We start from the raw sequence: 20,887 nt of genomic DNA, 5'->3' as shown, positions 1-20,887 counted from the left end.
GACCTGAGCATCTAACAAAAGCTACTTAACTTTGAATTCTTCAAAATCGAGTTTAATTGAAAGAAATATCAAAGCAGTTAATTTTTGGATTCTTCTGAAATTATAATGATTTGTCTTGAATATTGGACAGTATATCCAGACATTTACTAATAAATCCTCATAAAAATTAAATTGAAAAATTCAAATAACTATACTTCAACAATTTGGATTACTTATTGTTCACTGACATGTAGAGTTCTGTTTGTTTTTAAAAATTTTTATAGCATAACTAGAGGACATTGAAAAAATCATTAAAATGTATATTGGACAAATGAAGTATGGTAGTTATGTCAAATTTCCTTTCTTAATTTATATGCTTTGAGAATGCATTTTTGTAAACATTTTCTAAAGTAAAGTATAACTCATTTTTTCTGTTTCATCAAAGAATGAAGTACATTAAAAATATCTTTTAAAGACATTTTAAAACATTTTCCTTATAGCATTCACAGTTTGACCATTGTAACAATTTTGGGAATCCTTTTTCAAAAATATCCATACTTTCCTGACATCTTAAACAATGTCTACTGAAAATATTAACTAAAACATTTATTCAAGCTCATCATCATGGCTGTAGTTTTTGATGTCACACTCCTGGTAAATTTAATATTCTTCTAATTTAAATATTCGTTAGGCTCTTAGAATGTCTTCTTTTGTCCAAGGAGACTATTCATTTTGTGAAGTCAAGAATTATGCCAGTTTATTTTTTATTTTTTTGCATTTATCATGGAGCCAAAGGAGCCAAACTTAATGCTACACAGTAGATGCTTATTTCAAATTAACCTATTGAATGAAAGAATGCATAACTTTAGCAATTCTCAGTAAAGAAACGCTTTAATCTGTTTTACTTAAAGTTAATCAACTTATCTTTTTGATTGATGTCCTTTGAGTGAGCAGAAGTATGCAGTTTCACTAACCCAAAGTAGAATAATGCACAGAATGATGTGGAAGTAAGTGATATTTATTCAATGTATTTAAACATTAGTTATGTTCAAGTAAATATATATATATATATATATATATACATATATATATGTATATATATATATATACACATATATATATAAAAGATCATCAGGGTTTTTTTTTTTTAATCAAAAACTGAAATAAAAAAGAAAAGTGTTAATAGAACATCATGTCTTTTATAAGTTATATGCGTCTTATTTCATCATGGTTCTTTTAAAATGTAATAAAAGTGTGTTAAATAATGATATTTTTGGCAATTTGGGAAATGAGGATTTTCAATCTTCTCCAGTGGAAAGCCTGATTCTCTCACTATGGCTCTGCATCACTAAGTGAAGTCTCACATTGAGAGGCATAATTACAATGGCATAAGACAGCCGAACAAGACAGCAGCAGCTCCCTACACATAGACAAGGACCCTACAGCAAGAGGTCTCTATTTTCTCTTTGACACAATTTTCATGTACCAACTATCTCATCATTGTAATTTTCTTTTAATTTTACATGGATCTGTAATGATCTCTCAGCTGCTTTTTGTCCCCAGACTATGACAAAATCAAACCAAAATCCTAAATAGGAACCTCCCCTTGACACTCACTTCCCCCTCTCTGTCTCTCTGTCTCTCTTTCTCTCTCCAGTCAGAACTAGTTTTTTTAAGTATATTATTAAGAGCCAATATTGTTTTAGTGACAATATTGGATTGTTTGAAAATTATATTTATTGCTTCTTCTATATGATGTTAAAATAACAAGTCAATTTAGTCATTTTATGAAAAAAAAATAGGTCAAATATTTAAATATTGTCAATAAAAAAACAGTAAACTAACAAAAGAAACAAAACAAATTTTAACTTTTTTAGAGAAATATTTTCCCCCAACACTTTTACAAGAGATGAAACCAAGGCTAGGAGGGAACTGAAGTAACTCACTGATGGCTCAGCCAGAATTCATACCTAAATTTGGCAGACGTGAAAACAATACTGTTTCAAAATTTATATTAAGAAATCTAGAAAATGTAAATAATGATTATATATATAATGTTTTCCACAGGAAAAAAAATTAAAATTTAGTAGAACATTTTTAAAAATGTAAAATAGCTACTAAATGCCAGTAGTTATATTTGATTTATGCCGTTGTGACTATAGCTCTTTAAATAACAACAGGGTATATATAAATGCAAATGAACAGCCATATCAGCCTTCTAAATGAGTTCCATCTTTCCCTTCCTTGCCCTTTTCCATGTGTTTCAGAAGTTTGAAATGTAAGATTAATTATATTTTCAATGTAACCCACTTATGCACTTATCGTTACATTATAATGGGGCACACCTGACGTAAGGACTGTGTTGGTCCAGTTGTCTCACCTTATTTTCAAGCTGTGCTTGCTATCGTATACACGTTAAATTTGCTTTTTAAATTAATTGTTATTTTTTTTGTTGCTCTATGGCAAGAATTAAAAATGTATCAATGTCTCAAAATTGATTCATCAAAGCCTAAAAACAGTGACAAACAAATCCAGGTCCCCAACATAGGAAGTGAACAAGAATCAAGAGACAAAATATAATGTGAATCTCTTTGTGCAAGTACTGATAAAGTGGACCAAAAGAAAAAAAAAAATAATAAGTGAAGTAAACATGAATATTTGAAACTTAGATCTAATTTCTTATATTGGTGATCCATTCATCTATAAATCTCATGGTAGTGTCTGTAATAAAATGTTGTCAAATAGTAGCTTATATCTATTGACACTTTCTTATCATTTTCAAAACAAGCTCAGTAATTTCTGTAGTACACCAAACAAGTTTTCACAGAATAAGAGTAAAATGTTTTATTTTTTAAATGATGAAATTCATAACTTTAGTAACCAAAGATGAGAAGAAACCAAATGCAGACTTCAAATTGATTTTCCTGGAGGCAAAAGCAAGCAAATCTACATTCTTTCTGAGAGGCTTGTAATGCCACTGAGAAAATTAATAATAAATAGTATACTTTCAAAAAATCGGTAAAAGCTATTGGGAAAATGTCTGCATCAATGAAACTGTTAGATATTACATAATGTCAGCATGGAAGAGCTATACGATGGAGAAGAGAATGCCTTGGAAGTAGTTCCATTTAACAGTTGAACAAGCCACTGATGTGTGGAAGATATGCTCTTGATGGATGTATGGAATAAACTTAAGAGTACAATGCTCCATGAATTTTGGTACTGGTCATCCCTGAAAACTAAGACTAATCCAGATGCAGAACAAGGCAATGGATTCAACACTGGTGAAACACAGCTCTGTATGCAGAGAGGAAAATGGGCACTTTGAAAAGACTATTAAATAAAACTCAAATGTCAATACAGATAATATATCCATTGAAAACAGCCAAGAGTCAAGCATAATGCTACCTGATCATGATTCAGAAGTAAAACTGTGAATGTAATTGTCTTGTATCTCCCATGTATTGAGTGAAGAAATGGGCGGTGAACACAAGACTGTCTTGCCATACTGAAATATGCTGACTATTGAGGGGAAAGAAGTTCACCTGGGTCTCCAAAACATAGGATGTGATAAACACCTTTCTTCCTGACACTGACCAAGCTATTAAATAAAGACCATTTCAATGATTTCAAATGGCATGCCTTAAATAACCTATTTTCAGCAACATATTACATTTGTTAAGTAGACTAAACCTATCACATCAGTGATAAAATTCACTATATTTAATTGTGAAGATTGGAAAGATTCCTTAATATCACTGAATAGTGATAAAAATGACACAATTGCTACAAGTTTAACTTAATTCAACACATAATAGTTTTCTATATTTTTAGATAATGAGATTGATGTCCTATTGGTAGGTATATTTAAAACTCCAATGCTGCAACAAAACTTGAAAAAAGAAATTCTAGTCCTAAATTAAAAAAAAAGAGCATATTAATATCAATCTGTCATTATGTCTAAGATAAACATTTAACCCTCTAGATTCTGAAAAAGATATGCTTGCCAACTTAGACTCTGACAGTGATAAAAGTACTTTCCAATAACGTATCAATTCATTTCTGGTTCCATATTGGATCCAAACATCCAGAACTGACAGTCATTAAACACTTGCTAAAGATCAGTCCCATTGACTTATAATTATGAGTTAGTACTTATTAAGTTAGAATAAGAAAAAGATAAATGCAGACTAGATCTAAAACTTCAGATGTTTCTCAGAATATTCATTTTAAATCTACATACAAGTAACAATGAAAACAGCAATTAATAACTTTTTCTAATATGAAATAAGTATCACTTTTAATTTAAAATATAGTTTTCCTTTACTTAAAAATTTAATCAGTTTTTTTGTTAAGTTGTATGAGTTTACTTACATGTGGACTCTAAAAAACAAAATAAACAAACAAATTAGAAACAACTCATAGATGCAGAGAACATGTTGATGACTGCCAGATGGAAGGGGGATTAGGAGAATGGGTGAAAAAAGGTAAGAGACTAAGATGTACAAATTGCCAGTTATAAAAACAGGTATGGGGATGGAAAGTACAGCATGAGAATATAATCAGTAATATTGTAATAACTATATATGGTGTCAAATGGGTACTAGACTTATTGGTGTGATCATTACATAAATTATATGAATGACTAATCACTATGGTGTACACCTAAAACTTATATAATATTATATGTTCACTGTAATTGTAAAATTTTAAAAAAAAATTAAATTACCTATAACCGTGTTTCCCAATTTTAATTAATCTCCCTTATGTCATCTACAGATTCCAAAGTAGGGAAGAGTACTGACCTGTTGGGTAAAGTTCAAATTCCTTAGCAAAGTAAGATAGCTGTATAATGCTTTTTGATGCTAATGTTATGAAACTGATACTTTTAAATTCTGTTTATGTACTTACCTCAACTATTGGAATGTGAGCATGTCTAATTTCTTTTTTAGTTTTACATTTCTAGTATCTAGCAGAATATCTAATTCATGATAGGTGTATCCACAAATGACTTATGATTGAATGAATACTTATTTCACCTGTGAGATTGGAGAAGAGGGTGCTGGTAAAGGTTTTATACCTTTAATAAATTTATTCTTTTAATTACTATTCTGACTATCCTAATGTTTGAGCATGGTGAAATAAATCTTGAACCAGATAGAAGGTTATAAGGGGTAGTTACAAATTTGCTTAATAAAGAAATGACATTTAGAAATTGACTTTAACTTAATATTCAAACTTTTTAATATGCCATTTTTAATTTGGATTTTATTATAATGACACCAAGTCCTTTTTTGCATTTAGTTTGGCTAACACTGAAGAGAACTTTAATAAAGAGAATGGGGTAAAACATGCATCAGGACTAGCATATATGATCATTTGTTAGAGGTGTTTATTATAACTTTCTTAGATAAAAGTATATTAAAAAGAAAATAAAGGTCTTGCAAAATTAGTACCTTTACACTAATATGAAATCTTGGTGTTTAATTTTATAACAGAGAACACATTTTAGCAGATCACGATGAATTTTTATTGGCTTAGCAAAGAGAAAACATTTGTTTATGAAAACTGTGATACATTGGAAGCATGTGACAATCACAACGAAAATAAGTATATCACAGGTTGATAGCATTGGGAGAGCTCTTGACAGATTATCTGGGCTGGTAATTCCCTTGCCTTGGCAAGATCATTTTCAGAACACAGCAGACAAATGCTTCTGTGTACTTAAAAAATATCTCCCTTAATAATTTACTAAGTCTCTTCTAAACATGGTAACTAAATATAGTTTAGCACATAGAGTTCAGAGGCCATATTCTTTTGCTTTCACTTTACTGTTGAATTAGAATATCCTAATTCAATGGGTAAATGCAGTGTGATGTCTTACTAACAATTCAAACTCATGTCAGTAAGTGAACTCATCATGTCTTTTACCTATCTCCCTTTCTTGAACTGTTTTTTTTTTTTTCCCTTGTACGGTCACTCACACACTTGCTCAAACCTGAGAGTCACCCTGGATGTACTAGGTTTTCCCTCTATTCCACATACTTGCAAATTCAAGCCCCAAATGCTCACAACTTCTAAGTCTAACTTAGAACAATAAATTAGCCTCTTAACTAATCCTCTTACCTACAGAATTCTCTCTGCCTTCCCCTAGATTCTAATTAAACAGAAAAATACTCTCAGTACAACAGTTACACAAAGATAAACACGAAATGTATCTATAGTGTTGTTCTAGTTAACTATACCCAGATATAACAAACATGGGTACACTAAAAAAATATATTTTTTCTACTAATAAATTAAGAATATCTATCTTAGAAAAGCTCTCAAGGTTGATACATGATTATGATCAGTGATAAAATTCACTATATTTAATTGTGAAGATTGGAAAGATTCCTTAATATCACTGAATAGTGAAAAAAATGACACAATTGCTACAAGTTTAACTTAATTCAACACATAATAGTTTTCTATATTTTTAGATAATGAGATTGATGTCCTATTGGTAGGTATATTTAAAACTCCAATGCTGCAACAAAACTTGAAAAAAGAAATTCTAGTCCTAAATTCAACAAAAGAGTATATTAATATCAATCTGTCATTATGTCTAAGATAAACATTTAACCCTCTAGATTCTGAAAAAGATATGCTTGCCAACTTAGACTCTGACAGTGATAAAAGTACTTTCCAATAACGTATCAATTCATTTCTGGTTCCATATTGGATCCAAACATCCAGAACTGACAGTCATTAAACACTTGCTAAAGATCAGTCCCATTGACTTATAATTATGAGTTAGTACTTATTAAATTAGAATAAGAAAAAGATAAATGCAGACTAGATCTAAAACTTCAGATGTTTCTCAGAATATTCATTTTAAATCTACATACAAGTAACAATGAAAACAGCAATTAATAACTTTTTCTAATATGAAATAAGTATCACTTTTAATTTAAAATATAGTTTTCCTTTACTTAAAAATTTAATCAGTTTTTTTGTTAAGTTGTATGAGTTTACTTACATGTGGACTCTAAAAAACAAAATAAACAAACAAATTAGAAACAACTCATAGATGCAGAGAACATGTTGATGACTGCCAGATGGAAGGGGGATTAGGAGAATGGGTGAAAAAAGGTAAGAGACTAAGATGTACAAATTGCCAGTTATAAAAACAGGTATGGGGATGGAAAGTACAGCATGAGAATATAATCAGTAATATTGTAATAACTATATATGGTGTCAAATGGGTACTAGACTTATTGGTGTGATCATTACATAAATTATATGAATGACTAATCACTATGGTGTACACCTAAAACTTATATAATATTATATGTTCACTGTAATTGTAAAATTTTAAAAAAAAATTAAATTACCTATAACCGTGTTTCCCAATTTTAATTAATCTCCCTTATGTCATCTACAGATTCCAAAGTAGGGAAGAGTACTGACCTGTTGGGTAAAGTTCAAATTCCTTAGCAAAGTAAGATAGCTGTATAATGCTTTTTGATGCTAATGTTATGAAACTGATACTTTTAAATTCTGTTTATGTACTTACCTCAACTATTGGAATGTGAGCATGTCTAATTTCTTTTTTAGTTTTACATTTCTAGTATCTAGCAGAATATCTAATTCATGATAGGTGTATCCACAAATGACTTATGATTGAATGAATACTTATTTCACCTGTGAGATTGGAGAAGAGGGTGCTGGTAAAGGTTTTATACCTTTAATAAATTTATTCTTTTAATTACTATTCTGACTATCCTAATGTTTGAGCATGGTGAAATAAATCTTGAACCAGATAGAAGGTTATAAGGGGTAGTTACAAATTTGCTTAATAAAGAAATGACATTTAGAAATTGACTTTAACTTAATATTCAAACTTTTTAATATGCCATTTTTAATTTGGATTTTATTATAATGACACCAAGTCCTTTTTTGCATTTAGTTTGGCTAACACTGAAGAGAACTTTAATAAAGAGAATGGGGTAAAACATGCATCAGGACTAGCATATATGATCATTTGTTAGAGGTGTTTATTATAACTTTCTTAGATAAAAGTATATTAAAAAGAAAATAAAGGTCTTGCAAAATTAGTACCTTTACACTAATATGAAATCTTGGTGTTTAATTTTATAACAGAGAACACATTTTAGCAGATCACGATGAATTTTTATTGGCTTAGCAAAGAGAAAACATTTGTTTATGAAAACTGTGATACATTGGAAGCATGTGACAGTCACCACGAAAATAAGTATATCACAGGTTGATAGCATTGGGAGAGCTCTTGACAGATTATCTGGGCTGGTAATTCCCTTGCCTTGGCAAGATCATTTTCAGAACACAGCAGACAAATGCTTCTGTGTACTTAAAAAATATCTCCCTTAATAATTTACTAAGTCTCTTCTAAACATGGTAACTAAATATAGTTTAGCACATAGAGTTCAGAGGCCATATTCTTTTGCTTTCACTTTAGTGTTGAATTAGAATATCCTAATTCAATGGGTAAATGCAGTGTGATGTCTTACTAACAATTCAAACTCATGTCAGTAAGTGAACTCATCATGTCTTTTACCTATCTCCCTTTCTTGAACTGTTTTTTTTTTTTTTTTTCCCTTGTACGGTCACTCACACACTTGCTCAAACCTGAGAGTCACCCTGGATCTACTAGGTTTTCCCTCTATTCCACATACTTGCAAATTCAAGCCCCAAATGCTCACAACTTCTAAGTCTAACTTAGAACAATAAATTAGCCTCTTAACTAATCCTCTTACCTACAGAATTCTCTCTGCCTTCCCCTAGATTCTAATTAAACAGAAAAATACTCTCAGTACAACAGTTACACAAAGATAAACACGAAATGTATCTATAGTGTTGTTCTAGTTAACTATACCCAGATATAACACACATGGGTACACTAAAAAAATATATTTTTTCTACTAATAAATTAAGAATATCTATCTTAGAAAAGCTCTCAAGGTTGATACATGATTATGATATGGAACAATATATATAAAAGGGTTTTGAAAAATATGTCTAAAAGTATAGCTTATTATTAGTTTTGAGCTTGGAATTAAAAATCTGTATGTTCACACGCTCTTATATTGAAGATGTCTTAACCTCAAAGATATTACAGATGGGAAAGAATTGAATTACCTAAGTAATGCTTATCCTTTTTCATTTTTCTATCCTTAATGCATTCTAGGCATAAATTTAAAATTGTATTTAATTGCAACAACAAATACTTAGAATATCATAAGTAACTGATTAGGTAGTACTGTTGAAAAAAGTACAATAGTTTGGTTGAACAGACTTTCAAGCTTTAGGAGAAAGAATCTCAAATTAGTAAGTTTGACTTGCATTAGATAAAGAAATAGGTATTTCCCAAAGATTTCATTTTGTAATCTGCTATACATCCATTCTGTAGTTTTCTGTATTTAACTCTCCAGCCTAATTTATTTTTACTAATTAAGATATACACAACTTTTTGAAATATGTTGTGTACTTATCAGAATATAAGCACTCATATTGTACTAAAGATTCTTGTATTTTTGTAATTAAGCTATGTATCTGTGACTGCGCAAATATGATCCAAGAGCCAGAAAATTCACAAACTCCACACGGAGTCTGCCTCAGTATGGAAAGCAGCATCCAAACGTTTCTTTTTTTATTACAAAACATTTATATTTAGACAACAATAATTTTAAATAGTCATATTGACCTATAATTCAAAATAACTCCATTTATTCTTCTATCCATCAGGCTTTCCAGTATAGCGATCTATAACTTGATTTGCATCAAAAGGCAATAAATTGAGGTCACCATGGGCTTGCATTGTGGCACGTTCATGTTTTACAAATAAAATGACATTATATTTGGCTATCTACTCCCAATTCTGGAAGAAATTATGCATGAGAAATAAACAGTTTTGCTCTAAATACAATTTTGGTATGTATTTTGGTATGCATATATGCATATTTTTTCTTTAATACATTTTTGTCTAACATGGAGGCTTCTTTTGATAATTATAGGATAAAGAATTCAGAAAAGCAAGAAGCAAGCTGAATGACACATCACTTAGTCTCTTCTGTTAACAATAAAGCTTGAAAAGTTTTCCCCCATCTATTTCCTTTGAGCCATTTGCATGCAAGTAAAAAGGCAGCCCCAAATTTAAAATTGACTTTTTTGATATTTATGTTTATATAACCTTCTAAGACTATTTTTAAATACACTATTTCTTTTAGCTGTGTTCTTAATCCTTGCCTATTTTTGCTATAATAAATTAAATGATGACATTAGCCAAACCTTTCCAGCTTGTCTTCTAAATCATTAATAGATTTTATACTATTATTACTAAAATTGATCCTGAGGGCATTCCCTATTAACCTCTTTCCACTTGAGGAATCAGTCACTTATTTCTGGGCATGCTCTCTATCCATTCTACAGTGTTAAATCTGAGAAAGAAGCTTTCCTGTGAATCCTTGGTCACCAGGTTTCCTTAGTTTTGTCTGGTAAAGCACTTTATCAGAACTTCTGAATCACAATAGCATTTCCCTTCCCCGTACACAGCTTTTGCCAATCCAATTCATGCATCGGATTTCTCTCAGAAAAGGGTCTGTTTTGTCTTGAAGGGAGTAATCAGAAACATTATTTAAATGCTCTAAGAGTACAAATCGGCTGCTTTGAAAAATGCCAGGCGAACAAATTAGAGTGACATGAGTAAATTTAAATTTCACCCATCTGCTAGAATAATGCATAATCCATTAATTAAATGAAATCTACTATGGTAGTAGAGCATACTTATATGAGCTTGATTCTCTCTAATAATAAAAACATACTTTTAAAAAAATTAGGCATGAAAGCATAACTAAACAAAAAAAATTACAGGGCATGGATCTGGTTAAAAAAACTTAACCTTTTTGTTATTCCTTTCAATTAAATTTTCAAAGATCAAAATAACACTCTATTTTAGATGGGTTTATCTATCAATTTTATTCTCCAAATGAAGAACATAAAGTCTCTTAAAATATAAAAGAATTTGAATATTTACCTTAACTTCTCGTTATAAAGAAAAAAAAAATTCACAGACTCCCTTAGGTTATTGAAAAAATCCAGAAGTATGTAACAGTGGCTTGAAAATATTTTCTCAAAGGATATATTTTGAATATTGTTGCTGACTTTGGCAGTTATTTCCAGGAATAAGCTAAAGCTGTCTATAAGAAAATAATAGCTAGAAAATAAATTGGCTTTGACCAAATTGAATTTATTCCAAAAGAGAAAGGCTCCAGTTTTACATAGGTAAACTGGATCATGATTTTTTTCTTGTTTCCATATTAATTTGACAACAACATGATGGGCTTACACATAATGGAAAATCAGTAACTACAATGTTTATGAGAATAGCTTCTAATATATTTATGCTAGACACGCCCTACTCTCTATTGTACTATTGAACATATTTTAAAATTAATTAATGACAGCATGTAGTAAGCGATAACTCTAGACCAGGCACTTAAGTGTTTTACACATCATTTCTTTTAATTCCAAATACAACAATATGAAATTCTTCCTATTGTTATTTCCTTACTAGAAATGAAATTAAATGTTTTGTCTAAGGGCATAGGAGTGCAAGAATTATAATCTAATGAAATATGAAAAACATTTTAACTAAAATAAATATTCATCTAATTTTCTAGAGAATTTTTACTTTCATAATATTTTCTTCTCATTATAGAATTTTAGACAATCTTGCTTTCAGGAATGACTACCATTAATATTTTTGCATACCAATCTAGTCTTTATCTATGCAAATCTCTTCTCATAGATGTGTTTAAAAAAATGAGATTATATTCCCAGTAATGATTTTGCTATGCTTTCTAAATATTAAAAAATATTTGAAAATACGATTCTTAAAGGTCTTCTACATGGAAGTTTTTGTTTTTGTTTGTTTGTTTTTAACAATTCCCAACTCAGAGACTTCTGAGCTGTTTCCAATGTAAAACAAGGATGGCATTGAACATAAATCTTTATCTCAATTTCAGATTGTTTTTTTGAATACAGTAATTCCAGTCTTCGAAATCTGTCAAAAAGGTACTGTATACATATTGCCATGTGGGTGCAGCACAATTTTTTTAAATACTAATGCATTATCAAATTCATAACCAAGAGCCATGTAAGAGTGGAGGGTAGGCTAATAATTATATTTTACATATGTAACGCTTATGTAAAAGTTTTTTACTTATTGAATATTTCCCGGGATCAAGGCAAAAAAGTATCTGACCTACACAAGAAAAAGGTGAAAATTAAAACAACAAGGTTTGTTAGAGAATAACTTATATAGATGTCAAAACTTGCTTTTAGTTTTATTTTCTTTTTGAAAAAAAGATTTCAACACATACTTTATTTCAACTGTTAACAAAGGGAATATAATGCTAAAGGGAAATTATAACATGCTTCAATAAAATGTTAACATTTATACTATTAAAAATAAAACTTTTCACTACAAGGGGAGAAAAAGGAATATAGCACAATACATATTTCCCCTATAACAATCTATCTCTGTATATTAGCTGGACAACATAACAACTTTAAAAACGTGTTATGAAACAATATACTTTAAAGTACTAAACTAATTCCGGGATATTTTTCTCCTTTTAGAGAAAATACTCCATTCTATTTTTCTTCTACAGAATTAGAAAAGAAGAAATGTAGTAAAAAAATAGTAATCTAAAAAGAGATTTTTATCAACCAATCAAAATTATTTATTGAGAAATAACTACTGTTATTTCTCAATAAATAAAATACTCGAGGAGTCATACTTATGTTCATTTATGTTACAAAATGGTTGTGATAGTATTACTTTGTAAAATAATAAAAACGAAAATTTAAAAGCCTAACTTGAAATTATGGTGATGCATATAGCTCGAATTCAGAGATTTAGAGTTGACTAGAAGGTAGAAAAGAAGTAAGGAAATCTCTCAGTTTTAATCAGACAGTATCTTTTTCAGTGGGGATTGAGATTTATTTAATACTTCCTTGGTCTGATAGCTGTAACTAACAGAATGCTAAATGAAGTAGCACATGTTTATTCTTCATAATACGAAATAAAATTAAAGTAACGGTGCTTGAAGGACCTAATTTGTATGTTTTCTGTTTTCAAATATTTCTGTTCAAAATGATTAAAACAAAAAATGAGAACATTAAAAATTATTTTCTCATTTTAGTATAATACTGATCTTAAGGCTATAAGGAAACATAACAATATATCTACATTAATAATATATCTACATTTTCAAGAAAATAGTATCATAATACTACTTTCCATTTGAAGCTCAGGTAAATTTTTTTTTTTTTTTTTTACACTTACAGCACCTGGTCTTCCTAGGTGTTCTCCCATCCAAGTACTAACCAGGCCTGACCCTGCTTAGCTTCTGAGATCAGACAGGATTGGGTTTGTTCAGGGTAGCATGGCCATAGACTCAGGTAATTTTTAAAAACTCAAAGGAATTCTTCATAACAACTGCTTCCTTTTCCCCAAATAATTGACTTTTTTGGACTTCCAAATGTTGAGTGAATTTTAAATGTCTTTTTAATGTTCAGGGCTTTTTTTTTCCCACCCCGGCAATCAACGCTAAGATTACACCACACCTGTTCTGTTTAAGTTTCACTTTTTCTGAACTTAGCACTAGACTCCAAGAACTGAATTTAGCTTTCTGATTCATGTCTTAAAAATGAGCCAATAGAATTTTTACTAATTTGAGGCCATCAGTCATTTAACTATGCCTCTCTAGTGTTCAGAGATGTCTCATTTCATGATAGAAGGGCAGTTAACACCTGTAAGGTAATTATATCTACCAAATGTTGTTGGCTAGGAATATGAATATATAATTGTTCATGCCATCTGTTAATTGTTCTATTTGAATCACTTATTTCATCATATACATTTACTTGGCAACTATACACTTTTACTAGCCTCTAGAAATGCTACATTAGCTTGTAGCAGAGTTTATAAGTGTTGACATCATTAAGATGAAATTTTAAGTCTTTGGGACAAAACACAAATTAAATGGATAAAAAAAGCATGTATGCATGTGTGCAGAAGGAGGGAAGAAGGAATTATTCTAATGAGAGGGAAACTCAAATAAGAAAGGAAAACATTTCAGAGGGAAATAGAAATTTAATAGAAAAGAATTGATTGGAACATTACTAGATCACTGAGATGGAATCCTACCTGAAATCCTATAAAATTTAAAAACAGCACTATTGATCTTTGTCACAAGGAATCCCCAGCAAAACTGATTGATTAATATTACTATCAAGTAGCTGAAAAACATTCAATGCCCCCCAATGGTTTTAAGCATTAAAGTGGAATCCTCAGATTCCACAGATGGATTTAGAACTTTTACAAATGTTTGATATGCATTTTATTTGCAATATTTTAACTGCAATAAATACTATTAACACAGGTCTGAAATTTACCAGCTGTGTGACTTTAGGCAAATTTCTTCATTTCTCAGTGCCTTAGTTTCACCATCTATAACTCAAGGATAACTAAAGTACAAAGCTTAAGAGAGAATATATCGAGAGCAATCACATCAGTGCTTATCATATAGTAAGAGATCAATAATAATTACCTGTTATTATTATTATAATCATTTTTATGACAACTCTGATATTTGACAGACCCCTATCATGTTCAATTGCACTGCAGATTAATGGGTTTTCTACAGACGTTTTTGTCATGTTTATGCAGGTGTTTGAACACCTTATTGATATGGTGTGGTGCAGGTAGGTTGAACAGTGGCCCCAAAGCAAAATACAAATATCTAGAACTTCAGAATGGTACCTTATTTAGAATAAGGCTCTTTGAAGGGGTAAAGATCCCAAAATGAGATCAAGGATTCATGTGGGCCTTAAATTTAATGATACAAAAAAGAAGAAAATAGAAACATTCAGAAGGCGGCTATGAGAAGACAGAGGCAGAGATTGGAGTGATGCATCTACAAGCCAAAGCAATGCAAGGAGAAGTCATCAGAAGCTGGAAAAAGCAAAGAATCTCCCCTAGAACCCTCAAAGATGAGCAAGGCTCTGCCAACACTTTGATTTGGGATTTCCGGTCCTTGAAAACATGAGAGTAGATTTCTGCTCTTTCAAGCCTCCTAGTTTGTGGTAATTTGTTAAGACAGCCCTGGGAAATTGATATACATGGTTAAGAGATGCAGTGTTTGCACTGGTCTTTTTCAAGCCATCCTTGCCTGTCTACTTTAATAATAGTGCCCAAGCATGTTATGAGAACTACTTTATTTTTTAGAGTAGCTATCGATTTATAGAAAAATTTCAGAGTTCTCATATGACTCACACCCAGATTCCCCTATTATTCATATCTTACATTGATATGGTACCTTTCTCAAAATTAATGAATTAATATTGATACATTATTAACTAAACTACTTACTTTTTTCAGACTTAGATTTATTTGGCTTTTGCCTAATGTCCTTTTTAAGTTTGAGGCTCCTATCCAGGATATCACCTTACATTTAGTTATCATGTCTCCTTTGTCTCCTTAGCTCTGATGGTTTCTCAGACTTCCCTTGTGTCTGATTACCTTGACCATTTGAGAAGTATTGGTCAAATATTTTGAAGAATGTCCCTCTACTGGGTTTTGTCTGATGTTTTTCTCAAGATTAGATGAGTTTTTTGGAAGGGAGAACAGAGTGGTAAAGTACCATTCTCATCGTATCATATCACATCAAAGGTACAGAGTATCCACATGACATCATTATTGATGCTGACAACAATGTTTGTCAACATTCTCCACTATAATGCTACTTTGTTTACCCCCACTTTGCATACTATAATCTTTGCAAGAAAGTTACTATGTGAAATTCAACCTCAAAAAATGGGGAAGTTATGCTCTATCTCCTTGAAGGCAGAAATATATACATAAAATTTTTTTGGAGTTATTTTGCATGGAACAGTTATCTATCCTTCCTCATTTATTTATTCACTCATTCATATCATTATAGACTCATAAATATTTTTTATAGCTGAGTTATAAACCATTTATACTTTATGTGTTTTGCTCAGATTGCTCTAGCTTGGGACACTGGAAGCTCTTTCATTTCCCTCCTTTGTCCCTTAAGATACCCCCGCAATGCCATCATTGCGGGGTTTTGTTTTTTAGTACTTCCTTAATTACTGGCACTATAAGATGCTCCAAAATCATCATGTATCTTTCCTGCCCCAGTCCTAGAATTAACCATTTCTCTAAGAAACTCTGGTTCCTTTAATTGGAGTTTGTATTAGAAACCAAGATATGGGTGATAGGTATGTTCTTGACTACTGGGGTGTCATTGGATCTCAGCTGACAGAGGAAGTAAATATATATGTGCATGCTAACCCACGTATAAATGCATTCTATACCCACATTTCTATATGTAACCATCTGTATCTATATTAAACTAGGCGTGGGTTCACACGGATGTCTCCAATTCTAATTTATTGCAACATTCTTGCTTTTGCCCATTGCTTATCTGTAAATTCCCTTTACAACACTGAGAGAACTGACTCCCACTTTCTCCACTCTACTTATGTAACTACTCAATTCCCATATGCATATGTGTAGTAGATTTAGCATTTTTAACCTGTGCCTCTGCAGGACACAACTTTATCCACTAGGGTACAGTACTACTGTACAGTTCCTTTAGACTTCAGTTTTATAGGCACCAATATACCCAAGTTCCATTCACCTACTGGTTGCTCTCAGTTTTTGATGATTATGAATACAGCTGCTATAAACATTTGCATGAAAGTTTTTGTGTAGACGTAAGTTTTCTAATCAAAAAGGTAAGAATAAAATATATGTAATTTTTAATTTCAAAACTCTAATTGTTCATTGTTAGGAAGCCTCTTAGAAGAATGCTATGGCAGTGACAGGAGAAATCACAGGGGCAACTTATATAAAAGTGAGGATTGAACTATGTTCAAGTGGTTGTGGTTGCTGCACTGCTAAGCACATGCATTTTGGTAAGTAAAGCATCCTTCCAAACAGTATGAAATAATGGCCTGCGACTTGTATTTTATATTCACGTACAGTCTTTAAGTTACAGCAATGACTTTTAGAATTTCTTGTTATAAATCAAAGCTCATGGTTGGTCATGAGTCAAGTTTTAGAGGACTACTGGAAATGAGAGAAATCATTCCTTTTGTTTTTGCTATTGAAGAAACCCTTCTAGATAAACATCTCAACTAGAATATAGTGCATTGTCTTGGCTTGCTTATGATTTCAAACTATTTAGTTGAACAAGCTCACTTTCTTGGTGCAGGGTCAAATGAGTCCTAGATAAAACTAAAATTTATAGTTTAGACTCAATATTCAAAGGTAAAGTGACTTTGCAAACTCATACTAAGTACCTGACTGAGCAGAACATTGGCATAATTGAGATAATTTTTAAATACCTTAAAACACTTTGGTTTACTTTACCCAAAGTGAACTCTTTGCTAGTATGCATTATGAGCAATAAGTGAATTCTCTTAGTGATTCAGCAGTAAAATAACAATTTCCAACTATTTGTCTTTTAAAATTCTGGATCAGCTTAATAAGACATTATTGTGCTTTACAAAATAAACTATTAAAACATAGCTTCCCCTCCACCCCCCCCACCAAAAACATCATTTATTTACATGAGTCAAGATTTTTCTGATACCATGAAACCAAAAGAAAATGCAGAAAATCAGCTGGATGTTGATGCTAATAAGATGGCAGCTGTTGTTCAAACCAACGAAATTCAATGTTCGCTTTTAACAAAATCCTCTTATTTTCACTGATTGGCTTATAAGAGAAGTTTATAAACTTCTGAAAAAAAGATAAACATTTATAGAAGTATTTGTTAGGCTATCACATTGATTTCATCTTAAAAAATGGCTTTCTATCCTAAAGAATCACTGACATACTATAAGAGGACCAATATCCATAGTTTGCATATCGAGCCAAAAAGGTTCTATTTGTCTTCCTATCTTCATCCTTAGTCACAATCATCCTATCCTCCAGCCACGCAGCAAGGGCAGGAACCTACTTTCGGATTAGAAGGTCTTTTTCTTTTCTTTTTCTCAAGCTAACAAAAGGATTCCCTTCTTTCAAGGCCCAGGTGAAAAATCTCCTTCTCCATGGACTTGGGCTTGGCCATCACCTCTCCTCCAAGGATTCCCATAGGACTCCAAGCAAACATCATTTTTAAAACTTCATGGTGAACTTCTTAAGACAACACACATGTCTTTCAAACAAGGGTATGTGTGTGTCCATAGGAGCAGGAGAAACCGCAAGGTAACTATAGCCAGTCTTCCCTGGATTCCAAAGATTTGAATGAGAAATTATATCAAAATGCCAGAAGAACGAATGCAAAACATATAAATTTTTAAGATAGAGCAAAAACCTCCAAAAGAAGTTGGAGAGAAAGAAATCAGGCTACACCCACACCTCTCCCAACAGTAGTAGTCCTTTTTTCCCAATGCTAGAAAGCATTTCTCATCATTTCCTAATGATGAGAAAGTATGACAGGTAAGTTATTTATATATATTCACAAGATAATATAAAGTATAAAAATATGTTCAGGTAATGGATGATAAATGAGAGCTAAATAAGCCACAGAAATGACATGAAATAATACTTCAATGTATTGCAACTGGGGTTCTTTATATGAAAGATGTTACTAGTATCCATTCTGAAAAGTGAGGCTAAAGTGGTACTATAGATTTAATTAGGAAATATTTCCCTTAATTGCATATATAGCTTATTTGACTCATGATTTGTAGAGCCAGAGACCAAGAGTTAAGTATGGGTCTTCTTTTTTTGCTTTGAAAACTATGGAATTTGCATTAACTTGGTTTATCCTTTATCTGTTTAAGTTGGCTGTGACTTTGCCTATACCTATTTATTTAATTCTTATTATTCCACACTTAAGCTCAATGTCTCCTCAAATGACTTTTTTCATACCTCGTAGAGTAAATCATTTCATCATTGCTATGAAAGATATAATACCAGTATTATTCATATGTGGTACATGCTTTTACTAATAAATTGAATTGTATGAAAAAATCGTTTTGTTTCATTGCACTAGAATATATTCTTTCATTGTAATACTGTTAGTTAGCCTCACTCATTCAATCACTGATTAGCTTTAATAACAAGAAATTATTTGCCTAAATTAAGTTGATACTCTCACATTCTTCTCTTCCTTTTTGTTCCATTCATACAAGAAGTAGTTTCATTGAACCTTAGAGAATGTAATAAATAAATATTTTCTAAACTGAACCGAAAGGAATAAGAAACACCACCACTTTTCTGAGATACAGGAATCAAGACAAAAGTGAAGTGATCTATCATTGCTAATAAAAACAGTATACACACATAATTATAAAAACATAATGGCATATTCAACCCATTTATAAGTTGAACATCATTACCTTCAGAACAATTTCAAACTAATAATATTTAGGGAAAAAATTAAGGTAGTACATTTTATTAGGCACGTCTCTATTCCCATTTGGTATATACTTTATTATCATTTCACGACCAGATGTCATCATGTCAGTTGAGAACATTAATCTTGCTTAGACTCAAAAGGAAAAAAAAAAAGCCATCCTAAGAAAGCAATGAAGCACTTCTCTACATCTTTTATGGTTAAAGGCTTTCTGAGTATCATCAGATAATGTCATATTCAGACAATCATCTTACCAGTTATGAATGTGCAACTCTGCTGCTATTGCTGGACAAGAAGATTTAAGAACCCAGTAAGAGTTATGATATGGAATGTTTTCTCTAAATCACAGAACATTTTCAGATGACAATGATGCAGAAATTAAATAACTGCTTAGGTCAAAAGATTAAGGCATCTTAATGTAAAGTATAATTTGTTCTAATTATTCTAGCTATAAAATTTTCTATCATATTTTTTAAATTTAATTTCCTCACATACAAAATCTACTTTTCCAAATATTACATTTTATTCTAAGTACGGGCTCTGAATAATATATCTTACGATGTATAGATTGACTTGCTTTTCTTCAAAGCAAGAACAATAGTCTCATTTTGTTGCCAAGATGTACATGAAGGTCACAGGTATATACAGCCAGTGTCTCCTCTCAGTGAATGGTACCATGAACCACTCAGTTACTTGGACACCTAGAAGCCTGGCTCATCTTACCTCTATATTCCCCTCTCACCAAATCCTATCAATTTTTCCTTCTCTGTGTTTTGAATCAATGTGATTCTCTTATCTACACATTAACTCAAGGGAATAACATAAAAACAGGTATTATGGGGTAAAAAGGTTTTATTTAGGAAATGCTGGGTAAAACAAATCAAATGAGGTTATTTCCGATTAGACTTATTGAACACTGAACATGGTTATTGTCATTATAACTCTCCAAACCACATTTAAAAAATTCACTTGGAAATTATATTAAATGCTTGGGGACTATATGAACAAACAATGAACTATTTTTTTTCCACAAACTAAAGATGGCATTGGTATAGAAAGTATATAAAAATGTGATGATTACATCTCTAAATTAAATACCCCAAAGCATGGAAACAGACACATTAAAAAATAAGGAAACACTTGATAAGAAACACAAACAACTGAATAATTGAATTATATTTTAAGGAACATGGCTTGAAAGCTACAAGGTTCTGGGGTCAGCTCCTTCACTCTAGAATTATAGAATTTGCTATTGCATGAGAGAGCAATTATTGTTTTTTTGTCTTACAATTTCCATCCATTTCATCTCCTCATGGGATTGAAAATGCCCACTTTCTGCTCCTCTTCCCAAACACCTTGTGCACTGTTTTTCTTTCTTCCAGTTTAAGAGGAGAGAATTGAGGGAGAATGGTACACTGAAAGGAAAA

At 31.3% G+C, this 20,887-nt stretch overlaps 1 protein-coding gene and 1 pseudogene across 1 annotated transcript in view; both read right to left on the bottom strand.

The window, feature by feature from the left end:
- The window catches only part of PTPRK (protein tyrosine phosphatase, receptor type K), a 498,113-nt gene that overhangs the window by 114,433 nt on the left and 362,793 nt on the right, over window positions 1-20,887 (bottom strand). The gene's annotated exons all lie outside the window — the stretch shown is intronic.
- Window positions 13,342-13,460, bottom strand: LOC111738822 (annotated as a pseudogene).

The sequence above is a fragment of the Pteropus vampyrus genome, unplaced genomic scaffold, assembly GCF_000151845.1.
Source record: "Pteropus vampyrus isolate Shadow unplaced genomic scaffold, Pvam_2.0 Scaffold43, whole genome shotgun sequence".
NCBI lineage: Eukaryota > Metazoa > Chordata > Mammalia > Chiroptera > Pteropodidae > Pteropus > Pteropus vampyrus.
This window is presented reverse-complemented; position numbering and strand designations above follow the sequence as displayed.